The sequence below is a fragment of the Protopterus annectens genome, chromosome 9.part0 (assembly GCF_019279795.1).
Source record: "Protopterus annectens isolate FY-2018-M chromosome 9.part0, PAN1.0, whole genome shotgun sequence".
NCBI classification, from domain to species: domain Eukaryota; kingdom Metazoa; phylum Chordata; order Ceratodontiformes; family Protopteridae; genus Protopterus; species Protopterus annectens.
Window position 1 is genome coordinate 20,735,892 of NC_056743.1, and position 12,984 is coordinate 20,748,875.

Consider the following 12,984-nt stretch of genomic DNA (forward strand, 5'->3'; position numbering starts at 1 on the left):
CCATGGCTAACCTGCAGAGTGGGTAGGAACGAGTTCCCCTCTACTTGTTGATGTACCACATAACTGTGGTGTTGTCTGTTTTTATCAGCAGTTGCCCTGGAAAGAGTAGGCATCTGAAAGCTGTCAGGGCATTCTGTACAGCTAGCATCTCCTTTTGGTTGATGTGCAGATGAATCTGGCTTAGACTCCAGTGGCCCTGAAAACATTTGCCGTCCATGTGAGCCCCTCAGGCATAGTCTGATGCATCGGCGGTTAGAGTCTGGGCTGTGAAGGGTTGAGTGAAAGGCAGTCCCTACTTGTGGTTGCATGCTTCTGCCCACAAAGGAGCTCTGTCCTTATGGTAGGATAGGAATGAATGTTTCCAGGTCCTGCGAATGTTGGCACCCAAGACTTTTTAAGTACCATTGAAGTTTCCTTATATGCAGTCTTGCATATGGAATTAGCAGTATGCATGAGGCCATGAACCCTAGGGTTTGCAGTATTTTTCTTGCAGATAACTGGGTTCTGGTGGCCATTTGTTTGTAGTCTGTCAGATAGCATTCCTCACTTCAGAAAAACAAGTTTATCTGGGAAGTTGTGTCCAAGCTTGCTCCCAGGAATACAATCTTTTGACTGGTACCAGTTTTGATTTCTTTTCATTGACAGTGCACCCCTAAGAAGTGAGAAGTTTTTTTTTTACAAATGCCAGGCACTGCAGCAGCAATTCCTGACTGTCCGTCTGAATCAGGCAGTCACCCAAGTAAAGGTAAATTTGGATATTTTCTCTGCCTGCAGTATGCAATGGCTAGAGCCAAGCATTTTGTGAATATCCTGGGCACAGTAGATAAGCGAAAGGGAAGTGCAGAGAACTGAATGCATAGATCCTGCCCTGAAATATAGATACTTCCTGACTGACTTCCTTATAAAAATGTGCAGATAGGCTTTTTTTTTTTTTTAAAGTCTAGGGAGACTAACCAGGCATCCTTGGCTAGCACCGGAAGAAGCTGTTGCAGGCTAAGCATTTTGAAAGGAAGGTGTTGCGATTAGAAAGATCCAGGTTGGGTGCCAAGAGCCCTCTTTCCTGGGTACCAGAAAAAGTCTGGAGTAGAATCCTAGACCCCTCTGTTCTACTGGAACCGGCAGAATAGCCCTGACAATGAAAAGGGAAAGTACTTGGTTTTGAGCCTCTGCCCACTGGTTTGGAGGAAGGTCTGGAAACCCGCTTGGGGTTGGCAGTAAATGGAAATAAAATGTGTACCCCTGGGATACAGTGTTAAGGACCCACCAGTCCTGAGTGATGTACATTGTTTTTTGCATGAAGGGCAAGTTTTCCTACTAGGGGCAAAAGCAAGTGGGCAGGGCTGGGAAGCTGAACAAACAAGTCATTGCAAGCCTTTTCCGTAGGGAGGTGGCTTACCACTCCCTGCTTTAGGGGTGGGGGCATTCCATTGCTTAGATCTCTGCATACTGTGAAACTCTTGTCTGCGTAATCCGTTTTCCCTGGGTATGGTTTGAAAAGGCCTGGAGGGGACTGGAAAGTGTCATGTTTAGCAGGGCAATGCCTACGGAATTTAGGGGGTTGCACTTGTAAGAACTCTAACAGTCTGCAAAGATTTCTGCTTTGGTGCCAAACAGTCCTTATTCAAAGGAGCGTCTAGTAACTTGGATATGACATGGTCTGGCAAGGTCTGCTCCTTCGGCCAAGCATGTCTTCTCAGTAGAGCCAGTGACTGCTGCCCGGCAAGATACTTCTAGGGCGTCAAAGCCACACTGCAAAGGATGCTTACTGACTTGGCTTGCAGAGTGCATGAGCTCCTGCAATTCTTTATTTTCAAGCACAGTCTGAAAAGGTTGCCACTTTCTTTAATGAGTTCCATAATATTTTGCTGGTACTTCAGCATGTGTAACTGGCACTTCAATGCCCTAATAGCAAGAGTTGCAAAGGTATATACCTTCTTGACCCATCTGTCCAAACCTCTGGAATTCCTGTCCAAAGGGGTGGAATTATTGGCTGTAGTAGCCTTGATACCTTTAGGCCCCTGAGAAATTATCTCTGGGTCAGCAGGAGGATTCTTGAAAAGAATTGTGTGTGTCAAATACTCTGTAGTACCAGTCTGGTTTTTCCTAGGGGTGGAAGGTAGTGTCAGGAGTAAGACTGGATTCCATAAAACATCTACAACATCCAGGACAGGGAGTATAGCTAAAGGCCTGTGCTGAAGCAACTCTAAATTCTCTGAGCCTCTTTTTGGACTGAGCATAGTCTGGGCATTCCCAGGGGAAATGCTCTCTTAATGGTATGCAAGGTTTCACCAAAAGAAAAATGCTCTGGAGGGAAGGCAGAGGGAATGGATTCCTCTGCATCCGAATCCTCATTAGGCAGATACAGGCATTTCTTCATAATCAGAAATATCAGAATCATCGGACTCCTGGTCTGTAGAACGTGAAGTGACTGGATTCTTTGCCTCTTTGTAGGGAAAGGCTGACTTCCCCTAATCAGCATAATAAAGTCTTAAGCCATTCTAAGCATTAGTTTGTGTGGTATGTGAGCGTGAGCATGTGTTTGGATAGTCAGATTTCTAGCCGTAGTGCGTACTCTGAGGCTAACGAACCTTGTAGTTTTGGTTAAAAATTAAAGTCTGTTTGATTCAAACATCAGTTGAGCGAAGAACTGCCTCGGAAGCCAGTGCCTGCACAGCGGCTTCGGACTCATCCAAGGTAGAGACATCAGCAGGTTCTATAGTCGAAGCATCTTGCAGCATACCGGACTCCAAATGGGTCTTAGTAGAGGCCTGCGAATCCACAGAAGCAGGCATCGGGGGCTGCGGAAGCACCAGAGTATTGGCGGACTGGCGACTAGCTTAACGGAAGCGTCGTCGGTAGTTTTGGACCTATGTGGTCTCTGTATTTATCCTTACATTTTTTCGGAATATCGGTAGTCTAATGGCTTACCGAAGACATTTCGGAATACGGAGATCAAGAGCGAAACAATTTAGAGAAAAGAGCCAGACGACGAATGGTTCGGGCATTAAACAAGGCACAAAACGGACAGCAAGGGATGTTGTGGTCTAGGCCTAAAAAGGTGAATCAGTAAGAATGAAAATCTCTGAAGTACTTGTTTTCCACAGGCAAGGCAATTTTGTAACTTTTTCTGACATCGGTAAGAGAAAGAAAAAAAGGATCCCCAATGGGGTACTTTGCTTTAGAAGACTTCAGGATTATTCATTTCGTAAATGAAAATTCAGGTAGGGGCCAACCGGCACTTGCGAACTGCTTCTACTTCAGGCTCCTTGGCAAGAAAGACTGATGTAACTGTCGGCTGCCTGTTTTTATACACCTGACATCTGTCTTGAAGCGACAGCATCCGACGCAGAAATACTAAGTCTCTGGTATTCGGGTCGACTGAAGGCTACCCTGCAGGCAGATAACCCAAGTGTGATGACTACAACAGTGAAACATGAAGAACATCTGGAAATGGGATCTTTAGAAAAGAGTAGGAGCCAATTACATAGAAAAAAACTGGGAATTGAAGGAACAACACATTCAGAGGAGGAATGAGGTTTAAAAGAAGGCATGATTTGATTGAGCTATGTAATATCGGTTAAGTTACGTATAATGTTTGCAGCTAAAGTGTCAATATGGTTTTCAATTATATAAATTTATGATTGCCTATGTCATGTGAATTTATTAAATATGTTTAAAAATAAAACGGTCTTCTCTGTCTCAGTTTTTCAAAGCATGACAGTATACTGAGCTCCTACATTATGTCGTATTACTCATCACACGAATGTTACATTACCAGTTTCCAAGCCTTTGCTTTCATGTGTAACAGCACTTGGAATAGGTCTGGGGCTTAAATACAAAATGGAGTACATACCTTCCTGATGTGGTATTAAATGTAGACAACCTGAAGCAGTCATCTGCCAAAACCCTGGTCTACAACTAGCACTGACAAAAATACAAGCATCTAGCATGCTACCACCACCTTATATTCCACTAATAGTACGTACCACTTTTACTCAGCATTTCGGTACTCTTGATCCATACATATGCAGAATGTTTTTCTTTACAACAAAAACTACACTATTTCCTAGTCAGTCAACTTTGACACCTTTTTAACAGATATCCAAATGTTCCATTTGCTTTAGATATTGCTTCATTTTACTTGAGAATTGTTGGGTCATTTAATTGGAGTATGCATTACAGTACCATCAGTAAATGAGAGCAGGTGGCCAAAATCAAACAGAAAAAGGAACCCAACAGAAGATGAAAAAAACACAAGAATTACAGGGATAATATCTGTTCAACAATAACATTTCTCAAAAAAAGAACATCTTCACTTGCACCTAGGGTTGATTTAATTCTGCCTAGTAGGCAACAGTGCACACACATGTAGTCAGGTCTTGCACCACTGTCCATGGGGGCAGGATTCTTAGGAGCAAGTTATCGGATTACCAGTCCCAAAAACCTGTGACATATCTTCTGTTACAGAGCACAAACCTCCTGTTGTCAAGACCTGCACTTACAAAAAAACTTATTTTACCAATACACCATGTACACACGTGCAATTTTTTTTTTTTTTTTTTCACATATGAAGACCAATGTGCATCAGTACTTGGCTACATGTCAAACACTTAGTTTGGCTTGACTTGACAATTGAAAATGCAATAAACCCAACCACAATTTTCAAACAAGAGTGCAACACTATCTCAGTCTCAGTGCAAGTCAGATGGCCCCTGTGCACCAGTGTTTGTCAGCAAGGACAGTCAGAATGTAGCCAAAGCAACACAAGCTGTGACCACATCTATTGTGCAACTCATCACTCAAGCACAGAGATTCAACATGAATGGGGTAGGCACTGATCCTGTGGGACAAATTTCAGGCCTGCCCAGTGTACAGTGAACACTGAATTGGTAAAATTAGCCCAAAGTTATGAAACTAAACTTTGCTAGAGAATCCTCTGGCACAGACAATTTAGGATCTGTAAAACTGTTTCCTACAGTTGGTCTGAATCCCTTAGCCTCCAATGTCTGCGACTTTAAGTCACTTTACCAGGCAGTGCGCCCTCGCAGTCTGAAAAAGGTCCATGGTGATCAGTGCTCTACCCCAGTCAACAAATGCAAAAAAAACAAATACACAATTCAAAATACAGCAAATGATTAGCAGATGCAAACAGAGCAGCAGTTCTAATATGTAATGAATGTACAATAGGTACAACTAACCCTTGAAAAAGTATAGTTGTGTACACTTACCATAAATGTACATGTTAGAGTGTATTCACTGCTGCAGTCATCACGTTTGGTTATGCCTGGCTGGATAGCCCTGAGTCGGCCCAAATACCAGAGGCGTAGTATTTCTGCATCTGTTGCTGGCACTTCAGGACTGACATCATGTCGTCAGTAGTATAAAGTAAGGCAGCAGACGCCATTACATCAGTTTTTCTTGCCCTATCTGGAGACCCCAACTGGGAGCCAGGATATGGTGCAAGAACCCCTCCAGCATAAAGTAAATACCAAAAAAAGTTCCTTGTAAGGAGACAGAGAAAAGGGGGATGGAGGGAGGGAAGCCACGACTGCAACAGTGAATACACCAACATCTACATTTATGATAAGTGTACACAACTGTACTATGTTAGTGTTTCACTGTTGCAGTCATCACATTTGGGTTGATTCCCAAAGCTGAAGAAAAGGGTGGAGGTAGTAGACACGACTGGGGGCTGGCTAGCATGCCCTGCAAGACTGCAGTGGCAAAGCCTGCCCTGGATTTGAAGAAGATAGGCAGGTGGTAATGCTTGGTGACGGTATTAACAGAAGTCATGTTGCAGCCTCCACGATGTCCCTGGTGGGTACCCCTCTGAGGAAAGCTGCAGAGGTGGGGGTTGTTCTGGTGGAATGTGTCCTGATCCCCTTGATGGGAGGTTTTCTGTGATGTTTGTAGCAGAAATGGATGCAATGTGCTATCCATTTGGAAATTGTTTGTATATGGCCTTGCCCTCTGCTTCTGCAGCAAAGGTGACGAGCAATTGATCAGTTTTTCTAAAAGATTTAGTCCTGTCTAGGTAGAATCTGAGCTGTCTGCGCACATCTAGAGTGCAGAATCCTTTCCCCCTTTGTTTTGTGGGTTAGGGAAACAAGTGGGCAAATGAATGGATTGGTTGAGAGCCACACTGGACATCACTTTTGTCATGAGGGATGGGTTAGCCCTGAGGGGGACTATCAGCATGGAAAATGATGAATGGCTCTACAGCCATAAGTGCTTGTAGCTCTGATACTCTTCTAGCTGAAGTGATGGCCAGAAGCAAGGCCATCAGAGGAATTTTAACTCTGCTGAAACTGGAAGTTCAAGGGGGGGGCAGGGTGAGCTTTTCAAACACAAGTTTAGATCCCAAGCTGGGGTAGGAGCTCTTTTGGGTGGCCTCAAGTTGTTAGCCCCTTAGTTTCTGAATGAGAGGGTGCGAGAAAGACTTAGCTCTGCGCTGAAAGGAGCAGATCTGGCAGAAATATGAGTTTTAATAGAAGAGACTGATAGACCCTTGTCTAGCAGGTCTGCCAGGTAATCCAGAATGAGAGGTAGGGTGGGCTGTGCCGTTCCGGCTCCCTTAGCCTGGATCAAGGTGCAAAACCTTCTCCATTTGTCAGTGTAAGACTTTCTAGTGAAGGGGTGTCTGGCTTCACGTATAACATCTATAACTTGTTTGCTTACACTGGCAGCTTGAAGAGAGGTCAGGGAAGAAGCCAGGCTGCCAGATAGAGGGTCTGCAATTGGAGATGCATGAATTCTCCATTCCTCTGGGTCAGGAGTGTTGGGATCGGAGGTAGGTGCCATGGTGGCAGGGGTGACAGGCTGTGCAGTAGTGGGTACTAGTGCTGCCGTGGCCAGTCTGGGGCAATCAGGATTGTCCTCAGTTTTTTCTCCCTTATTTTGATCAGTACCCTTGAAATGATGCTAGAGTGGGAAATGCATAAACCAAGAGGTTTACCCACTGGAAGGATACAGCATCCACTATCCAGGCCTTGCGGTGAGGTTCCCTGCTGCAGAATTTGCTGATCTGATGATTGGAGTGGGAGGCAAAGAGGTCTACCTTCGGGGTGCCCCATTTTGGGTTACAAGAGTGAAAGTTCTTTGGTCTAGCAGCCACTTGTGCAGGTCTAGCAGGTATCTGCTTAGGTTGTCTGCCAGAGAGTTTAGAGAACCTGGCAAGAATTGTGCTAACAGGTGTAATTGCATGGCGAGCTTGCACAGAGGATGAGTGTGTCCCTCCCTGCTTGTTGCTGTACCACATCACCGTGGTGTCTGTTTTGATCAGCAGAGGTCCCGGGTAGAGTAGGGGGTCTGAAAGCTATCAGAGCGTGCTGAACAGCTAGCATCTCTTTTTGGTTGATATGCAGATGTATTTGATTTGGGCTCCATTGGCCCTGAATGCACCTGCCGTCCAGATGTGCACCCCAGGCATAGTCTGAGTCTGTGGTGAGGGTCTGGGCGGCATGGGGTAGTGAGAAGGGAAATCACTTGTGGTAGCATGCTGCTCCCCACCAAAGAAAACCTTTCCTTAGGCAATGATGAAAACCTTTCCTTAGGCAAGGTATCATTGGTATAAGAGTTTCCAGGTCTTGAGAGTGCGGACACCAAAGGCTTTTTGGGTACCATTGCCAGTTTCCTCGTATGCAGTCTGGCATATGGAATGAGTAGAATGCAAGAAGCCATAACCCTAGAGCTTGCAGGACTTTCCTTGCGGATAACTGGGTCCTGGTGGCCATCTGAGAGAAGTAGGTTGTCAGGTAGGTTTGTTTTTCTGGTGTAAGGAAAGCCATCTGGGATGCTGTGTCCAGGCTTGGTCCCAGGAATACAATTTTGAGTGGGTACTAGTTTTGATTTCTTTTCGTTGATAGTATACCCCAGGGAGGTCAGTAGGTCCTTTACAAAGGTTAGGTGCTTTAGCAGCTTTTCCTGTCTGCCTGAATCAGGCAGTGGTCTAAGTATGGATAAATTTGAATATTTCTTTGCCTGCAAAAAGCAATGGCGGAACCCAGACATTCTGTGAAAACTCTGGGAGCAGTGGATAAGCCAAAGGGAAGCGCAGAGAACTGAAAGTGCAATGATCCTGCTCTGAAAAGTACAGTTGTGTACACCTACCATAAATGTAGATGTTAGAGTGTCTTCACTGTTGCAGTCATAACTGTAGGGTGCTCCTGCCGGCAGGCAGCCCGAGGTCGGCCAGAATCCCAAAGTCTGGGTCCGGCGTCAGCTGTACAAGCCAGTACCCTGACGTCAATACGCTCTGGTACATAGCCCTCAGCCGACGCCATCTTCTCCAGCCTTTCTTGCCCTAGATGTCAGAAGTCCCCAATAAATCATAAATGAATCCCACTAGGAAACACAAATACACCACAAAAAAGAGGGGATAGGAGGGAGGGAAACACCGACTGCAACAGTGAAGACACTCTAACATCTACATTTATGGTAGGTGTACACAACTGTACTATGTTCATAGTGTTTCACTGTTGCAGTCATAACTGTAGGGTGGAATCCCAAAGCAGTGAAAAAAGGGGGGAGGTTTAGACAGAAGGGGCAGCAAGAAGACCCTGCAAAACAGCAGAGGCAAAACCTGCCCTGGTCTTAGAATACAAAGGAAGATTGTAGTGCTTGGAATAAGTATGCACAGAACTCCAAGTGGCAGCTTCCAAGATATCCTTGGTAGGAACTCCCCTGAGAAAAGCTGTAGAAGTAGCAGCTGCTCTAGTAGAATGACTTCACAGTACCTGGAAATTGTTTCCCATCATGAGTGTAACAAAATCTTATTCCATAAGAAATCCATTTGGAAATAGTTTGTTTGGAAATAGCCTTTCCAAGAGAACTGGAGGCAAAAGAAACAAACAATTGGTTAGATTTTCTGAACTCTTTAGTCTTGTCCAAATAAAATCGTAACAAGGAATGCAAAATCCTTTCCCCTTTATTCTGAGGATTAGGAAAGAAGGTAGGAAGGTGAATTGTTTGATTCAAAGCCACTTTTGAAATCACCTTAGGCATGAAAGTAGGATTGGTCCTCAAGGATACTCTGTCCTGGTGGAAAATAAGGTAAGGTTCCATAGCCATGAGAGCTTGCAACTCTGAGACTCTTCTGGCAGAAGTCAAAGCTAACAAAAGAACTGTCTTCCAAGATAAAAACTTAATATCTGAAGATGCAGCAGGCTCAAAAGGAGGCAAAGTAAGTTTTTCTAAAACATAATTAAGATCCCAAGCAGGAACAGGAGGGGTTCTGGGAGGTTTTAAATTCTTAGCACCTCTCAAGAATTGTCTCACCAAAGGATGAGAAAAAACAGGGGGATCAGTATTGAAATGAGCAGAAATAGCAGAAGCATGAATCTTAATGGAAGAAAAGGAAAGTCCATTAGACAAAAGATCCGAAAGGTAAAGCAAAATAGAAGACTGATGACGCACCAGAGGGTCCAAGCCTCGGTCCTGCATCCAAATGCAAAATCTCTTCCATTTAGAGGCATAGGATTTCCTAGTGCTAGGTCGTCTAGCTTCCAAAAGAACATCCAAAACTTGTGTGGGAAGGCTAGAAGAGATCAAATTCCTTTGAAGAGCCAAGCTGCCAGACAAAGGGTCTTGAGATTGGAATGTAGCAACTGACCCTGATGGTGGGACAGAAGAGAAGGGTTCAGAGGGAGAATCCAAGGAGGCTCCAAGAACAGGTGCTTTAAAGTTGGATACCAAAACTGTCGAGGCCAATTTGGAGCAATCAAGATGAGGAACTTGGGCTTGTCCTGTTTTATCTTTAGTAAAATCCGAGGAAGAAGAGGAAGAGGACGGAAGGCATATCCCGAAAGGTTTCTCCAGCTGAAGGACAGGGCATCCACTTTCCAAGCTGTTTTGTGGAATGACCTGGTGCAAAAGACAGGCAGCTGATGATTGAGATGGGATGCAAACAGATCTATCTGGGGGCATCCCCAAACTGTAGTAATCCTGTTGAATAAGTTGGTGTCTAGCATCCATTCGTGAGGATCTAAAATGTTCCTGCTCAGGCTGTCTGCTAAGAGATTCTGTTCTCCTGGTATGAATTGGGCCTGGAGATGTAGATTCAGATTTAGAACTGTGTCCCATAAAGCCATAGCTAGTCTGCAAAGGGGGTACGAATGAGAACCCCCCTGCTTGTTTATGTACCACATGACTGTGGTGTTGTCTGTGCAAATCAAAGAGGTCCTGGATGCAAAAGGTTCTTGAAGGCTAGAAGAGCATTTTGAACTGCCAACATTTCCTTCAGATTGATGTGCCAGTGAAGATGATCCTTTGTCCAGGTTCCCTGCTGGCAATTGCCTAGAAAATGTGCTCCCCAAGCATAATCCGAGGCGTCCATGGTTATGATTTGAGAAGGTTGAGGAAGACGGAAAGGCTTTCCTTCGTTTAACGCACACACCCTGGACCACCAAAGGAACTCCTTCTGGAGGCAGGGGATCAGAGGAATCAGAGTGTCCAGATCGTGGTAATGCTGCGACCATACACTTTTCAGATACCATTGAAGCTTTCTCGTATGAAGCCTTGCATTTGGAATCAACAGAATGCAGGAAGCCATGTAGCCCAGTGCCTGCAGGAATTTCCTTGCAGTGAGCTGAGGTAGAATTGCCAAAGTTTTGAAAATTGAAGCCAGCTGTATTTGTTTTTCTGTAGTGAAGAAGGCCCTTTGTAAGGTTGTATTTAAGAGGGTTCCCAGAAATACCATTTGTTGAGAAGGGATCAAATGTGACTTTTTTGTGTTCACGGAAAATCCCAGTAGGAGGAGAAGACGTTGAACAAAATCCAGATGTTGAAGTAAAAAGATCCTTGCTGTCTGCCTGAATAAGGCAGTCATCCAAATAGGGGTAAATCTGAATCCCCCGGAGTCTGCAATAAGCCACTACTGGTGCCAGGGACTTGGTAAAGACTCTGGGCGCAGTAGATAAACCAATGGGCAGTACAGAGAATTGAAAGCGTCTCGAGCCTGCCTTGAACCGGAGGAATTTCCTGTGTTCCTGCCTGATGGGAATGTGTAAATAAGCTTCCTTTAGATCCAATGTCACCAACCAGGTGTCTTGAGAGAGCATTGGAATCAGCTGCTGCAGAGTAAGCATCTTGAATTTTGGAATTTCCAAAAAGGTGTTCAACACAGAAAGGTCCAGAATAGGTCTCCATGAGCTTTGCTTTCTTGGAACCAGAAACAGTCTTGAATAAAAACCTTTTCCCATCTCAGAGTGGAACAGGCTCTATGGCTCTCATGGCCAGAAGAGCATCCACTTGATTTAAGGCCTCTGACTATTGATGTTTTGGCAGATCTGGCCAACCAAAAGCCCTTGGCAAGGTATGAAATTAGAAGTTATGTACCTACCATAACGTTCCATGTTAGTTGTCTTCTCTCGCCTTCTTTCTTGCTGGATGGGTTCGGAGCCGATCCTCGGCTCCACTGCACTGCTTTAGCTCGAGAACTCCTTTTACCAGCTCGAGGCAACCCTATATCCCATGATGCAAGGTGGAACTACCTCAGATCTCGTTTGGCAGCTAACTAACCCTGCTAAAGACTTATCCTAATATAATTAGGAACCATGGTTCCTAAAAGAAGTCCTCATAACAACGCTCCAGAGGAAGCAATCTAATAGAAACTCTCCAAGATCTGTCCAGGCCAGGGGGAAGGAGGGAGGGACGAAGAAGAAGGCGAGAAGACAACTAACATGGAACGTTATGGTAGGTACATAACTTCTAAATGTTAAGTTGTCAATCTCGCCTTCATTCTTGCTGGATGGGACGCGTCCTAGCACCTGTATCCCGGGTGTCTCAATGGAACAGACACTTGAGAACAGTGGAACCAAAACTGGCCCCATCTCTGGAGGCCAAATCCAACTTGTAATGAGACACAAAGGTATGAGGCGTGGCCCAAGTAGCTGCTGCACAAATAGTGTCAATGGGAAGTCTATCCTGAAAGGCTACAGAAGTGGTTAGACTCCTGGTCGAATGTGCTTTTGGCTTAGAAGATAGTTGTTTGCCCTTAGAGAGTACACATAGGAAATGGTGGAAGTCAACCATCTAGATAAGGTCACTTTAGATACTGGAAGACCCAACCTGTTTTCTGCATAGGAGACAAACAATTGGTCTGATTTTCTAATTTGTTTAGTCCTATGTAAGTAGTACCTGAGCTGACGATGAACATCCAAAAAATGCAGCTTCTGTTCAGCTCTGTCAGAATAGTTAGGAAAGAAAACTGGTAGATCAATAGATTGGTTAATATTGGTTTGAGATACAACCTTGGGAAGAAAGGAAGGGTTAGTTCTGAGCGAAACCCTATCCTTATGAAACACCAGATAAGGTGAACGAATACAGAGGGCCTGAATCTCAGAAACTCTTCTTGCAGAAGTAACAGCCAGCAAAAATAGAAGTTATGTTCTTACCATAACGTTCCATGTTAGTTGTCTTCTTCTCGCCTTCTTCTTGCTGGATGGGTTCGGAGCCGACCTCGGCTCGACTGCCACTCTAAAAGCTCGAGAGTTGGTTCCACCGGCTCGAGGCTCCTCTTATATCCCACAATGCTAGGCGAGAGTTACCTCAGATCTCGTTTGTAAGCTAACCCCAGCTTATAATAGTAACAGAATAACTCTAACAGAGTCCACCTCTAACAACAGGAAGAAAGAAAGGTGACCTACATCCTGATTCAGGAAATATGCACAACAGCATATGCCTAAGAAAGAGGTGGTAGAAAGAGAGGTCACAATCACAACTCCTCTAGGTCTGTCCAGGCCAGGGGAAGTAGGGTGGGGCAAGAAGAAGGCGAGAAGAAGACAACTAACATGGAACGTTATGGTAAGAACATAACTTCTATATGTTAAGTTGTCTATCTCGCCTTCATTCTTGCTGGATGGGACCGCGTCCCTAGCACCTTGTCCCGGGTGGCCTAACGGAACAGACTCCTGAGAACAGTGGAACCAAAGTTAGCTCTATGCCTAGAAGCTAAGTCCAACTTATAATGAGAAATGAAAGTGTGAG

General features: G+C 44.8%; 1 protein-coding gene and 1 non-coding gene across 2 annotated transcripts in view; both read right to left on the bottom strand.

The window, feature by feature from the left end:
- CKAP5 (cytoskeleton associated protein 5) overlaps positions 1-12,984 on the bottom strand; it is a 4,315,141-nt gene that overhangs the window by 3,965,247 nt on the left and 336,910 nt on the right. The window lies entirely within an intron of this gene.
- LOC122812562 lies at positions 4,696-4,806 on the bottom strand. Its single transcript, XR_006366529.1, has one exon. It is a non-coding gene; the product is annotated as a small nucleolar RNA SNORD67 (small nucleolar RNA).